General features: G+C 33.6%; 1 protein-coding gene across 1 annotated transcript in view; it reads left to right on the top strand.

Annotated features, from left to right (window-relative positions):
• The first annotated feature begins 15231 nt into the window (after positions 1–15231).
• The window catches only part of DCN (decorin), a 37167-nt gene continuing 36263 nt past the window's right edge, over positions 15232–16135 (top strand). The window contains exon 1 of the mRNA XM_039869022.1: positions 15232–15527. The gene's annotated coding sequence lies outside the window, so the exon portion shown is untranslated. The remainder of the gene's footprint in view (positions 15528–16135) is intronic.

Raw genomic sequence — 16135 nt, 5'->3', positions numbered from 1 at the left:
ACAATGGTAAAGATCAGGTTATAGAGAAATTATATTTTAAATAATATTGAAACAAATAAATTTCTCTAATTGATGGAAGAGAAAATCAAGTACAAGTATGAACCAGACAGTATGAAACAGCGTGATACATTTGGGGCCTTCTAGGTTGTTTGCTGTGGTTCATGTTTACATAGGGTATGAAGGACACATTTGAAGATGAGGCGGGAGATCTCATTAATATTATATTCTGGGTAGTGTGGTTTGTTTCTGTGTTGTCCAATAAATTTAATTTTAGTTAATTAAAATTGAATATAATTTTTTTAAGAATTCCCTTAGCTACATTTTAAATGCTTAATAGCCACTCTTGTCTAGCGGCTATTTTTTGGGACAACATGGATGTCAATCATTTTTATCATTGCATCAAGTTTTATTGGACAGCACTGAATCATTTAGAATAAGAATCTGAAATTTTAATGCCTACAGAGACCAGACAATTAATAAAAATTAAAGATTCTGGCTTAAGATATACATATAAAAAAGTAAGAACAGGCGAAAAAAATATGATCTAATATTAGGCAAAAAAAATGATCTAATATTGCTAGATGTTCTGATTATTCAAGAAATTATGTGAATTAAAATTATTGAGTTGAAAATCATATCTAAGTTGAGCCTCTTATCTATTATTTTTATTAGATTTTGAAGAATTTTAAGCAGCAAATATAATCGGACTCTTAAGATGTATATATGCATATGCATATGTACATATACATATATGATATATATATATATCACTAGTGGCTTATTGGATCATGGATTAGAGGAAGAAAATATTGGAGGCAAATTATAACAATAGTTTATTTGTGGCATAGTGAGGGAGAAACTCAAACAAGGGAGCACCAGTGGAGATAAAGAAGAGATATTGGATAAATGAAAAATCTTTAGGCTGTTGATTGTTTGGGTAGATGGTTTTGGCAATTCCTAAGTTGAAAAATGCACAGAGAACACTTATGTTGGTGAACAGCAGTAAATTCAATTTTCAGCACACTGAGATTGAGGACCCTATGGGATATACTAGAGGGAATATTCAGTAGAAAGAGGAAAAAAAAAATTATAGAACATAGGATGAATGTCAAGACTCCATTGTGCATGGCCCAAATCCAACCCACTTCCTGTTTTAAAAATAAAATTTTATTGGCACACAGTGAGGACCATTTATTTACATAATGTCTATGGCTGTTTTTGCTCTAAAATGCCAGAACTGAATAATTACAATAGAGATCTATAACCAACAAACCAAAAATATTTAAGACCTGGCCCTTTACAGAAAAAATTTTCTCACTCCTGCTGCAGAGCAAGAGATTAATGCGTTCTGTAGCAAACCCACATCCCTCAAACAAATGTGTGAGTTAAGCCAATCATTCATTTGTTAAATCAATTAGAAAATATTCTTTTTTATTTGTGTTCTAGGCATTAGATTAGCAAATGATATATGGAAATTCTTCAATCAAAATAACAATTTAAAAAATAAATTATTTTTTAAAATATGCAGATATAATCGTGGTAAGGGAAATAACAATATTAAAGACATTTTCTTTTTCTTTTCAAGATTGCACAAGGAAGAAAAATTTATCAAGCTAAATTTGTGAGTTCTGCCAGTATTGACAGTTTTCAAACAATTTTGTTTAGGTTTATGCAAATTTTCTACTGGAATGTTAGGTGATATTGACTTCGCTGTCATTTCCCCAGGGTAATTTAACATTAATACACAACTTCAGAAATTTGAAAAGACTTCCAAACTAAAATCTATGAAACTCCAAAAGAACTTTCAGCCTAGGCAGGCTATTGTTAAAGTAGTTTGGAGAGAAGACTTTTCTTGGCATACCTGCAACTTTAATAGAATAAGTGACCCTTCATGCATTTATTCATTCATTCACCTATCAATTTATTTAGCAAATATTTTTGAAGTACCTATTATTTACCAAGTACTGTTTAGACTTCAAGACATAAAAGTAAACAAAGCAATGATTCTTGGAACCAATATAGATACTGACATAGTTGGTGATATTATGTTTTATGGAGTTCTAAGGAAGTATAATGGTAATTTTAAATAATTGGATGACAAATTGAATACATTCATTAATCTCAACTTTAGCAAATCTAATTAAAATGTCAAAAAAGGAATCTTAAATATACATCATAAAGAACAATGAAAAGAGGAAATAAAACTACAACAATAGAATTTTGGAAGCTAGAACAAAGGACAAAGGCCAATGACTTAAAAGAACTGAGACATTTCCATTTTAGCAACAACATATAAAGACCTTGGAAGAAACTTCCATTACTATAAGAAAAAGATGAACATACTAAATAATAATGACTTTTGTCAAACCAAATCAGAAAACTGAGCTTTCAGGGAAAAGCACTATACTGACAACTGGCTAGATATGTGAATTCAGAGAGCCATAGCTGGGATCTGCTTACCTGGAGCAGAAACTGCTGCAGCCATAGACTGATAGAAATAGAAACATTACAGAGAAATAGAAAATTATAAAGCATAGGACAGATGTCAATATCAAACAGTAATTTTGTTCAATCGCTGAAGGTTGAATGTGTACTAGCATGAAAATGAGAAAACCTAGGGTTCTGCAGTCTTAGGGGAATGCCTCACTTGATGAGTTTAACCTCTAGAAATCCCACCAGGTTCCTAAGCTGAAGATCTGAGGAAGGTACCCTCAAGTCTCTGGAATGAGGAGGAGATGAGCAATTGTTGTGTAATGTACCCAGCATGTTCTCTGTAACAAGGGTCTACTCTCCAGGGGAAAAGACTTCATCAGAGGCTTATCCAAGCTGAAGGAAAGAGTTTTCTGCCACGCCAGCTCCTTTAACCTTTCTGTTTAATCAAAGCAAGTTTGGGGTAAGCTATACCAGAAGAGAGAGAGAGTTGTAAAAGTCACAACCCAGACACACAAGCACACCAAAATACTAAGATTTAATCATAAGATTATAAAATACTTTCTCTCTCCCATTCCTTATCATCACACAAGATGGCCCCAGTATAATAAAAATAAATTACAGCTGAAAGAGCTGCAAGGCACAAACTTTCTCTGAGGGAGCATTCTTAGGGAAACTCTAAACCAGTGAAGAAACAAATGAACACCAGCGCTATCACTTAGAGTAGAAGGACAGATAAAGAGCTTCCCAGACAAAAATAAGCTAAAGAAATTTATCAATACCAAGCCAGTATTACAGGAAATGTCGAAGGGACTTCTTTAAGAAGAAAAAAATATGTATCAAAAACATGAATAAAAAATGGTAATAACTACAGACCTACCAACAAGTACCTCAAATGGAAAAGAATGAAGAGCTCTAACCAAAAGATAGAGCAACAACAAAAACAGAAACAATCACATAGATACAGAAAATATTTTGAGGGCTACTAGATGGGAGGGAGGTTGTTGGAATGGTGAAAAAGGGCAAAGGGATTAAGAAGTACAAATGGATAGTTACAAAATAGACATGGAGATATAAAGTGTAGCATAGGAAAATAGTTAACGATGTAATAAATATGTAAGGGGGAAGAAGGATTTAGTGGAGTGATCACTTGTAAATTATATAGATCTCTAATCACTATGCTGTACAATTGAAACTTATATATTATTGTATGCCAACTATAACTGAAAAAAAACTCATTGAATTGTACAATGTAAACGCGAGCAACTAAATGTCTATTATATTTCAATAAGGCTGGAAAAAATACAGGACACAACTTTATGTTGTCTAACAGAAGTCAACTTTAAAATTAAATCTCAGATTGGTTATATTAACAATAATCAAAAGAAAACTAAAGTAGTTATGTTAATTTTAAGCAAAACATACTTCAGAACGAGGAAAATTTTGATAGATAAGAATGACATTACATGATAAAAAACTCAATTTTAATTATTTATCCTAAATGTGTGTGTTGTACCTAAAAACAAAGTGTCAAAAAAAATCGAGGCAAAAGATAACAAAACTGAAAAGAGAAATAGACAAATCTGCTACCTTAGTTAAAGCTTTTAACACATCATCAGGCAGAAAATTAGAATATATTTAGAATCAGAATCAACTTGTTCTAATTGATATTTATGGATACTTCAACCTACAACAGTAGAGTACACATCCTTCTCAAACTCAAACAAAATGTTCGCCAAGACTGACCACATTTGGGGACATAAAATATACCTTAACAAATTCAATAGAATAGAAAACATAAAAAGTATACTCTCAAGCACAATGGAATTAAAATATAAATCGAACAGAAAGATAGCTGGCAAATTCCTAAATATCTGGAATTAGACAATTGACTTCTAAATAACTTTTAGATTAAAGAAGACAAATGATTAGGTCACAGAAGATAATTTTTTAAGTATTTGAAGTGAAATTGACTTATTACTGTTTGTGAGATGCAGTAGAAAGCAGTGGTAAGAGGGAATTTATGGAGTTGTGCATATATTACAAAACCAGAAAGATCTTAAGTTAATAGCTTCAACTTCATCTTAGAAAACTAGGCAAAATTTAAAGTAATTTTAATTTGATAACAACATTTTAAAATGACATGGTACAGCTAAGTTTTATATTCTTGATTATCTCACTTTAAAGCTGTTTGTAAATATGAGAAGTCGTAGTTCAGTGTGTTATGAACTCAAAGTGTGTATCCCTCCCAAATTTCATATATTTAAATCTAATCCCTAATGAGATGGTATTTGGAAGTGGGGCCTTTAAGAGGTGATTAGACCATGAGGGTGGAGCCCTCATGATAGGGACAGCTCTTATAAAAGAGGCCCCAGTGTTTTTTCACCCTTCCTGCCAAGTGAGGTTATAGCAATAAGACAATTGTCTATGAACCAGGAAGTAGGCTCTCACCAGCTACCAAATCCATCTGTGCCTGAATCTTGAACTTTCCAGACTCCAGACCTAGGAGAAATAAATGTCTGTTGTTTATAAGCCACCCTGTCTCAGTATTTTGTTATGGCAACACAAACAGACTAAGACATAGTGTTTTCTTCATAGATGTATGAAATGATTGTTGAGGAGGATTCAATTTTTAGGAACATTTTTCTTAGTGATGAGATAATGTGAACATAAAATGTTTATCTGGATGTATAGGAGGTTTAGAAAGAATCAACTACCTCTTTCCTCAACCCTCAAGTGGTACCATATTTGAAAACCCCCTGGATTAGACAATAATTCATCATACTTTATAACAAAATGTTATAATATAGTCCATTTGGCATTTGTAACCTGCCAACAATATATAAACAGTCACGTATAAGTCTGTTAGGCAAGTTTATGATTTTTATATACTATTAATCCATTATAATTTGATCATTTATAGAATTGTGTCAAACATCCAGTTTTTTAGTTTTGGTGATTTAACAAACAATTATTGAGCAACTATATACTTACTATGCCAGATGTCAGGAATTATAAAGCTGAAAAAGCATGACCCCTATATTCAACCAACTCATAGTTTAGTGAGATAAACAATTACAAAGACATTTTCAAAATAATGAAACAATACTATGAACTTTAATCATATGAATTTTTTTTTTCTATCCGATAAAATAGAAAGCTCTTATAGATGTTGTGGATTATTGCTGAGATCTTCTCTTTAGCACTGAGGTACTTTTTTCTTTCTAGCTGCCACAATTTTTGACAACGGGCAGTTCACAGTTTGGTTCCATTGATGAAGGGAACTACCTTGGCTGAGATTAAGACCCTTCTCTCAGGAGCAACTCTCGCACTATATCTGGTCACTGTTGGGCCACAGAAGTTCAGCCAGCTTGCTAAATGAGTCAAGTCTAAAGTCCTCTCAGCTCCAGAGCTACTCACTGGATCTGCTGAGGCTGTGGTTGTTACTACAACACAATTCCACTTCTTCTTTTGTCTCATACCGCTCCTCTCTCTCCCATACGAGAGTTATTTCTGAGAGTTTTCTCCGACCTTCTGCAAGAAAGCTTTATTTTGAAATCTGCTTTTTGGTGAACCGGACCTAAGACATCTCTGATTATATATATATGTAAGAGTCCTAAGTGCCAAAGAAAATACTGAGGAATCAGTCTGGAAGTAGAATGAGGCTTTAACTAAGGGAATCTATTAGGGAAGATCTAATGCCGGATTTATAAGGCATTAGAAGATACATGAGGTGGTCTAGGCACTATTGCTTCAGGTAACCTCACCGAATGAAAATATTGTGGATAATCATCCCAGGATCCATACAGAGTAGGTTTAAACACATAGGAAATATGATTAGTGTAGTTTTAGATTGCTGTTATTGGGACTCTCTATGACAGTTGGACAGATTTGAATAACTTAAAAAACATAACAAACTAGGGATATGTTTCTGACCTGATCCCAGCAAATAAAAGGGGGCTTATGTGGAAAGACTCCAAATATTTGTATTCCTGACATCTGTTATGAGTTAATCATTACTAGCATTAAGTTAAACATAAACTAGTAGAATTTGGTTTTAAGAGCATTGGTTTAAGGATTATTAAATATTTTCTAAAAAATAAAACCTCTACCAATGATAGTAAGCAATGTGATTTTACATAATACATCGATGAATAGTTTTATAAAAATAATTATTTATTTTTTAAGGATACAATGAAACTATAATTACCATACGATAATGTGGTTTTGCAAACTTTAGTATTATTTAGAGCAATTATTGTTACGTAATTAATTAATAATCAAGTAAAATAGAGAAGATGATAAAAAGTTATAGTGGTAATCAATGGATTAAATTTTGAGGCTCACTGAGCTATGGTATAAATTACATTTGTGGTGGAAAAGATGCAGTGTAGAAATGACTTGGATATGAAAATGGAAGTGAAGAGACACATGGTGCATAATGAAGTTCAGAAAGATGAGGTTTTGCAATTCTGCGTGTGAGTGGCTGAAGATCATGTGTGGTGCTTTGTAAAGTAAATAAGGATGGTGAAGTCTCAACTCTGGAACATGACATGGAAGGCTGAAAGGACTGAGATCTCAAAAATCACCATATTGAGGTTAGGTAGAACTTAGACTTCATCCTGTGCCAGTCCAAGAGGTCTTGTCAGATTCTTCTAGGTATTTAAGGGGATGTAACATGGAGTAACTTCACTTCTAAGATAGATTTTGTCTGGTACTGATTTTTTTCCCTAAAAATCATTACACAACATTTGAATTATTTCTATCATTTGGAATTAAACATTTAAGTGGTAATCAACTGACTGAATTTTGTTTTTAATTTCAACATACTCAATATTTAAAAAGAAAATTTAAAAGCACTTCACAGAAACATATGTGATTTTTTTTCAGGAAGATATTACCTTTACTACTTTTATAAAAATAGCTAGTTGGTATAGGAAATATTTCTAGTAAGAACAAGATTAAAAGTTTATTTGACTATGCCAAGTTAGTTTAAGTGTATTGTGTACTTTATACTCACAAAACATACCCTTATGTTCCTTGTTTAACAGAATTGCTGTGACAAGACACAGATACTTTACTGAAGCTCAGTTACCAATACTGAGCAAAGATCTAAAGATATATGCCTACTAAATGTACTCAGTGTTATCATTTCAAATTACATCCTAGTCTTCAAATTACATCCTAACCCTTTATAAACAAACATTTGATGATAGTAAAGCTTCCTTGGTAAATTACTTTCTACAGAAAATCTGTACATTTTAATCGATATGTTTTTATTTGGTACTGATTTTAATAAAGAGTGTTAGGTGTCTTCACGTTACATCTTTGACATAAGTTTAGCAAGCTCCCAGGTCCATCTATCAGGGCTGTTGACTAAAGGTAGGGTTGTCCTCCTAGAAGAAGCTTTCCCTTTGAAGAACATGGTTCAGCTCCTTCATTGCCTCCGATGGTTTCCTCCCATTCCACTTTCCCCCATTAAAAAAATAAATAAATAAAGCCAGAATAACAACAAAAATGCCTTTTTATCCTCCTAAATTAAAAAATTTGTTGTATGATTCCACTTATACAAGGTATCAAGAAGAGGCAAATTCCTAGAGACAGTAAAATAGAGATTATTGGTGACTGAGGAAAGAAGGAAATGTGTAGTTATTGCTTAATGGGTACAGAATTTTTGTTTGGGATGATGAAAAATTTCTGGAAATAGTAGTTATGATTGCAAACATGGTAAGCATACTTAATGTTGTTAAATCAAGCACTTAAAAAGTAAAATGGTAAAATTTATGTTACATATATTTTAACCACAATAAAAAACAAACAAAAAGCCCTTGAAACCACTAGATTTGCGATGGCATCATTAAGTACTTTTATTAATGTTACATTAGTGCCACTACATTTTAATTGCCAGCTGGCAGCCATCAGCAGCTTTCACTAGGTGATTTTACTCTCCTTAGACAGGCACATAAAGTTCTTATCATTCAGGTTAACAGATCACTTATATTAAAGAGTTGTTTTGATAGCACCAACTTCTATGGTTCTTGGCCTGTGGGAATAATTAAAATACTTTGCTTCTAGTTGGGTTTTATATTGTCTTAGACCATGAGTAATGCTAGAAAAGTTATTGAAACTGGCCTCCAGGAATGAAGATGTTTCATGAGAAGCCAACCTTTTGATGAAGAAAGCTCCAAGGAGATTTAAACCTGAAATGCCAAATGCAATCATTCCTCAGTTTTCTTTTATTGTCTCCACAGACTGATAATTACACAGTAAGCTCACGTATTTGGTGATTTAACATTTTTATAAATGATTTGCTCAGATATTATCACATAAAAATGGGCACAAAAATTATTTCTAAACTAATATTTCCTCAAGCATTTGAAGTATATTAGAAATACAGATTGTTTCCAAATATGAAAACACTCACATAATTTAAATGAGAAAGCATTTTCGATTTTGTTCTCAAGTTAATATATATCTGTATCAAAAAATTTATCTCAAGAGTTATTAAAGAAGTAACCTCAACAAGGCCAATTACAAGGGATGAATTATTGCTATTGAAGGGACAACTCGAATCAAATCAAATAGTTCTCAAAGAGTCATAACTATCTCAGAAAAAGTTCCTAAACCAAGTCATTATTTATGGTTTGGACATTAGAATAAAACTTTTCATTTGCCTACTTAAATTCTGGATGGCTATATTCTGTAGTGCATTTACTTTTCCTAGGATACAAGATAAACAGAAAGGACAATATTTGCAGACCAAGTAGCTGCCATGCAGTAAATACACACTGTACCGACGTGACTCGCATTCGAATGCTCCAAACTAAACAGGACATAACTTTCAGGCTAGAGTATGAACTAAAGGCAAGATGAGAAGAAAACCATCTTAAAATCCTCAGTTCGTTCTGAAATTTTGTTACTTGACATGAACTTACATAGCTTATCTTATGTGACAGGTTCTATACCCTTTACAAATACAAACTCACTTTATCCTCCTCTGTAATAAGGTGCTATCAATAGGGAAACTTCCTAAGGTCACAGACCTAATTAACTAAAGGCAGAGCCAAGAATCAAACCTGAGCAGTCTGGCTCCAGGGGCTGTGAGCTCAGCTATCACACTGTGCTGCTACCTTTTTGAAAAGCTAGTGAAGAGAAGCAAACTTTGTTGAAGAAATTACAAATACAGGATCTTCTTTGCTCTCTATAGTTCAGGAACTTTGCATATTATTCTCTCTATTGTGCTTAGCCGCAACTTTTTTTTTGGATGTTTTTCTTTGTTTGAAAAGGAAGGAAATAGTGCTTCCAAAGGAGTTTACTTTGATAAGTTTATAGTAACAGGCCTTATCTCCAGTAGTCCTAGCCAGCTAATAAGTAAACAGACAGGAGCACAGCCAGGAGGTGGTCTTCCAGGTAGTGTCTGGCTTTTATCTCTCTCTTCTGTAGTTTTCTCTCACTTCCAATAAGTACATCTCCAAAACTGGTCCCATCTGTAAAATGTCAACCTTCTTTCCATCGCTGTATGGCAAGTCTTCATTTAAACACAAGGTCTTTTCCCATGTGAGAATTCACAGGGAAAGATTCAGTGTTAATTTTTCTTTCCTTTTTTTTATTCCATAATTCAGATTGCATGATTTCTTCATAATTATTCACAGTACAGTCACTATGAAGACCACAAATTATTTTAGTACCCTAAAAAATGAACTCACAGAAAGTGGTTAATTTCTTAGGGTTTTTTCATAGATCAAGAGCTTTAGTTAACTTAATTATTTTTTGTTTGTTGCCCTTTTCCATTTAAAGAATGTTCTCCTTGGAGATAAAAATGCAAGCAAAAAGTCGATTCTTTCCTGGCCACTGATTACACAACAAAAGCAGCTGGTTGAAGTGGTAAAGAGAACAGAGTGTGGAGTGCATGACTTCTTCAAGAATTAACTCTGTGCTTTTAGAGTTAATACTGATAGAGTACCCTGAGTCTTAGCTGAGATTATGCATTTAAAGAACACACCACAGTGCCTGGCACAGAATAGGTCCTCCAATTATTTATCTTTAATATATCACATCAGCTTCCTGAACAGTGGCCATATTTTTGCCATGCTCATCTTCTTGTTACTAAAATATTAAAACACCTACGTGAAAGTGATAATTACTAATTAGTTTCATTGATTCTAGTTTTATCATCTTACATATATTTGCTGGATTTGATTTGCTAAAATAAAACTTTTATCAAAGTATTACCTCATTCAAGTACTTTTGATAACATCCAGCTACTAGCACAGTAATTGGCACATGTTAATCATTAAATAGATATTCGCCGAACAAATGAATGAATAAATAAGTGCTCCATGGGAGACTTTCAAGTCCTTCCAGAGTCAGACACTACCCTCATTTCTTTCCTTATCACTCTTTAGTTATTAGCATAGACATAGAACTTCATTTATTGTGTGACTTCAACATGTCAGACACCATGACAGTTGTTGAATAATCAAGGATGATAAAAGAGCTCACGGCTTCTTTGAAAGAAAGCGTTCACTTAAGCTGCATTGATTTATTTATTGTCCCTTGCTTTCCCGTTGCCAAGGTTTTGATAGAGTTGTTTCACTGCCTAAAAAGCTGTCTTTCTTCTTTCACATTTTTTTTATCCCTCAGGATTCAGCTCAAATTGTACCTTGTTCTCAGTTAACACTTACCTAACTACCCTGTGTAATCTCTCTTCCATCCCTTCTCCAATTTGCTAAGATAAGTATTTTTAATTACATTGTACTTTACTTTGACCAGGAATTATAATTATATAGTGCACTATAAGCTTTCTGGAATAACTCTAAAATGTCTACATATACTGCTTATACCCTATGTCTTTACTACTGTTTAAGTCCTTTGAGGTCATGCCTTTCACTTTATACTTTTTGTTTCTGGGTCTCTTCCACAGGACTTAGTATTAACTTTTCCTCCCAGAGTGATTCCTCAGTCAATATTTGCTGATTGATTGATTGATCGATTGATTGATCGATTGATTGTTAGGTTACTGGAAATTATCTTATATTTAACAGAAAGGTATATGCCTTGCACACACTACTAGATATTCAATAAATGTTGGCTTGTTTCCCAGTACAAACTGATTAGTCAATATTATAGAAAGAATAATAAATTTCCTGACTATAATTAACAAAAGAGATGCTCCTGAACATTCAAGAAGAGTCAGAGAATTAAGGAATTGGATATGTACTTGGGTTAAAGAGAAGTACATATTTCCATATCTTTTCCCACTCTTAATTTATAACTTACCCTATCCTTGTTTCTATTGCTATTTCTGCTTCATTACCCAGAGAAAAGATTCTTCACCTTGGAGTCTCTGAATCCTTCTAAAGTCTATAAACAGATTTCAGCAGGGTTACTTGGAGCCCAGTAAAATGTTATGCATGAAGAAAGCCAGGCAGTTATTGAACAAGTACAAACTACAGGCTTAAACTCACACTTATCTAACTACGAATTCTTTGTTTTTCCAATTATATCATTCATTGTTTAGGTGATTTCTCGCATTGCTCGGCAGAAAACATCTTGGGGTGGGAAAGAGATACGGTCTGGTTATTGAACCGGCGTGTTCAAAGAGAGGTTTTAACAATAACCTCCACAAGAGTGGCAGCAGCAGAAGCGACAATACTTATGTATTGTTTGAGATTTGTCACTCATAGCTCTAAATGTTTCACGTATTAATCTTTTTAAAACCTCACCACAAATCTGTGAAGTAGGTAGTACTATGGTTACCCCCACGTTATAGATTAAAAACCTAAGAAAAGAGAGGTTAAGTAACTTATGCAAGGCACAAGGACACTGAATACAGTAGGGGAGGGTCAGGGGAGTGAAGTCATGTAGGAAAAAAAGATGGCCAACGTAATGGTTTTCTACTACCACATTTTGTTTCAAGCCAACCTACATTCAAGGCTGCTCTGAATTCCACCTTAGCCTACGTTCTTGGCTAAAGGAGAAAATTTGTCTAGATTAGCGAAAGAAAGAATCAGACAACTCACTGCAGCCCTTGACCTGACTTTGAAGTCAGTCGAAGAATAAACCAGTCACATCAGGTTTGTGAAGATAATCACTTGCTTTTAGACCTCTTAGAAAATAAAAGAGTGTCATAAGGAGACTTTTCTAAGCTCTGGCACTCTTCACATTCTTAATATGCAGGTACAATTTAAATCACTTGTATTCGATGTCAATGAGAAAGAGTGACTAGCCTTAAAATGAACTTTGACAGCATGCAGAATGTAGTTACCCTGTTAAGTAGTGGGCTGTCAGTAGAAATCACAGTTTAAGTGGTTTTAACAGCAGATGTGGTATGTGTTCTGAATTTGAATATTTCAAATATCTATAAGGCAGCCAAGGTTTCTGTGAACCCTACTCCTACACATTCCAAACTAGGATAAGTTTCAGCAATCTCTGCACAAGCACTGCTTCTAGCTTCAAAATTGTTCCATTTCCATTAGATTGAAAGAGATCTGGATTCTGATGACAGCCTCATGTTTTTTTCGTGACTTAACTGTGTGTAACTGTTGTGACTTAGATTCTTCTATCTAAAAGTGGATGTGACAATATTTGTAACTTAACATCTAATTAAAGGTACAGATTTTAAATAAACTGATGTTAGGTAAAATTCTTGGGGTTTTGGAGGTGAGACTCTCACCAAAATTTTAAAATTGGAAACATCGTTCCTGCACAAATATAGAGTTTGAAAAGAATTATAACTTGGTCACAGTTTTTAAAATAGTCTGCAAAGATATGTTACCCAAGAATTTTGATAGTTAAATTTCCATGTCTTAGGAGTTTGATCTTTCTTAAAATGCAGTACAGTAATGGAAAACTAAATTAGGTGACAGAAGATCTGTCACCTAATTAGTTTCTATTGTGCTTCTTACCAGTCTGTGAGCTTGGGCAAATCATTGGAGTTCAGTTTTCTCGTCTGTAAAATGGAAGTAATAAATATGATTTCTCTTGCTCATTTGAAAAGAGCTCAATTTACCGGGGCTGTGCTCTGAGTTAGCATGCTTTATGTATATTGCCTCATTTCATTTTCACTCCAATATTATGAATTAGGTAATTATTTTTATCTATTGTACAGATATGGAAACCGAGACTCAGAAGGGTTAAGTAAGTTGTCTGAGTTCACACAGCTTACTATCAGAGGAAAGGACCCAGATGTGAGCCTTAACCAAAATTGTTCTGCTATATAAAAAAGATGATCTACATATCATGTCTTCTCCTCCTGTCCTACTTTTACTTTGAATACCTTTATTCCTCTCTTTTCTTTCTTCCTTCCTTCTTTCATTCTCTCTCTCTCTAATTATTACTGAAAGATGAGTTGATATGCTTAGAGCTTTTGATGGAGGAGTAAAACCAGGCATTATAGGGACCTTATATTAACCAATGATCTCACTGTTTTTATGAAGTTATTCCAGTGGTTTTTGAGAATTTACTATATACCATGATTGTGCTGGGTGCAGAGACTCCACAAAGATGAAGATGATGTGTACTTCCCTTAGTTTAAGAAATGTACATAAATAACTATAATATGAAGACATGACTGCATGTCCTAAAAGAGATATATGCCATACAAGAAGATATCAGAAAAAGAAATTAAATTAGTTAATCCAAGTAAGGGGATCATGTGCACCAATGTCCAGAGAAAATTATACTTGTCTTTCTAAACTATCAGAATTACTGGATTTCTGGTTATTAAATGTTAAGGAAAAGAGGAATGGGGTAACATGTTAACATTAGGGAGTCAGAGCTTGGGAAATAAAGTGAAATATAATTTGTTAATACCCTTCCCCCTCTTTTGTTACTCACTCAAGAATTTAATTCATTCAATTTCATCAAGGCAAATGAGTATTTACTGTAGAATTGTACACTTAGATAGCTAGAGGAGGAAAGGAGGGAGGGTGGAGGATGGAGGGGTAATCTCTCATGTTTCACAGATGTTGATTTCAAGTTTCCACCTGGTAACAGCCTGGGGGCCAGAGCATAAAGATATAAGTCAAAACAGAGAGACACACACAGAGAGATCTAACAGCATCCAGCAAGGGAATTACTAAAACTGACAAAAGCCTTCCAGTAGCTAGATAAATAACTTTCTTTGTACTTGCACTTTCTTGTTTTTATTTACTGAAATTTGGAAAGAGCCACAGACTCTATGGCCTCTTCAAAGTTCTGGATTAAATAAAACAGTAGTCTATTAAAATAAAAGTTTTCATTTAGAAGCTAAATTAAATTGTGACCAACTTTTAATATCTACTTGTTTTATTAAAAAAAAAAAACTGGTAGACAACAACAAAGATTTTAAACTATGAGTAACAGAAGTAATAAATGACATGCTTTTTATGTAAAATCATGGCTTTCATCCAAGACACTTTAGAAATACATTCAAAATATATAGAAAACCTCTACGGTGTGGTACTTAAATTTGCACAAAAAGCCCAAGGCAAGTAAGAATCCAAATGAGTATTTTCACATAAGGTTACTCATTTATTTTCGCAGACCACATTGAAAATAACTACAAGATTCATTTCATTCCATTTGCCGAACTTAACACATCCTGAAAGCACAAAAACTGTCCTTTCAGAAGTATAATAAATGTTCCTTATAAACAAGACTAGAAAGGGAGGATAGTGGAGTAGGGTTGGGGGTGGGGTAACAAAGCCTTTAGTTACACCATTTTAGGGAAATGAATCCACACAATAAAACAAATTTCAAATCAAATTGCTCCACTATACTACATAAGCAGTTTAGAATCTTAAGCAGATGTAGAAGGAATAAAGCAAATGGGGAGAAAAAGAGGCCGATAAAGTTTCTGGCTACAATACAAGAGACATATCATTACCATATGATCTAATGTGGGTGTCAGCCGGGTAGTGTTCATTGAGGGAAACCTTATTTTTTAACTGTGCTATGGAGTAGAAGCAGGAGGTTTTCAACGTAGTGACAGGCACAGAGCAGCACCTACCCCCCTCCTCCTTTCCACACCTGCAAACTCTTTTGCTTGGGCCGAATATTTAGTGTAATTACATCTCAGCTTTGAGGGCTCCTGTGGCAAATTCCCGGATTGAAAGGTATGATTTTCAATAATTGTCCTGAACTCTGCTACAGACGAATAAAACTTTGATCAAGTTGAGAGAAATAGACATTATTTGGTGAGAAAAAGAAAAAAAATAATTGTGCTAAACTTTTAATAATCTTTACACAGCATTTGAAAAATTATTGGTTGGAAACAGAAGTTAAATATTTGGTATAATAGTTAAACGCATTGTTTTAGTTCTTTCTCTCTGTTCTTATAAAAAAAAGGTATTCATTAAAAACCTATAACCAAACAACATGACTGTCTGTATTGATATATTTTGTATTTGTACTAATGAAATGTTTAGCTCTTTAGAAAGTATTTATAGAAAAGTATTCTAGACTAGAATAGTGTTTGCACTTGTGTTATATATTTAAGGATTTATTTCCCTCCTGAATTCTTGATATTTTAAGAAGTTTTAAAACCTCAGAGATGTGAACTCTGGTCACTGGTTGTAAAAGTCTAATGTACATTTCTGCAATCCAGAAAAGAATAGAAATGGTCACAAGATAGATGAAAATAAGGATTGAAAACATTTATGATGATTATTAAAGACCTAACTAAAATAACCTGACAGCTACAGATTATTATGTAAAGAGCCCC

The sequence above is a fragment of the Pteropus medius genome, unplaced genomic scaffold, assembly GCF_902729225.1.
Source record: "Pteropus medius unplaced genomic scaffold, Ma_sr-lr_union100, whole genome shotgun sequence".
Classification (NCBI taxonomy): domain Eukaryota; kingdom Metazoa; phylum Chordata; class Mammalia; order Chiroptera; family Pteropodidae; genus Pteropus; species Pteropus medius.
This window is presented reverse-complemented; position numbering and strand designations above follow the sequence as displayed.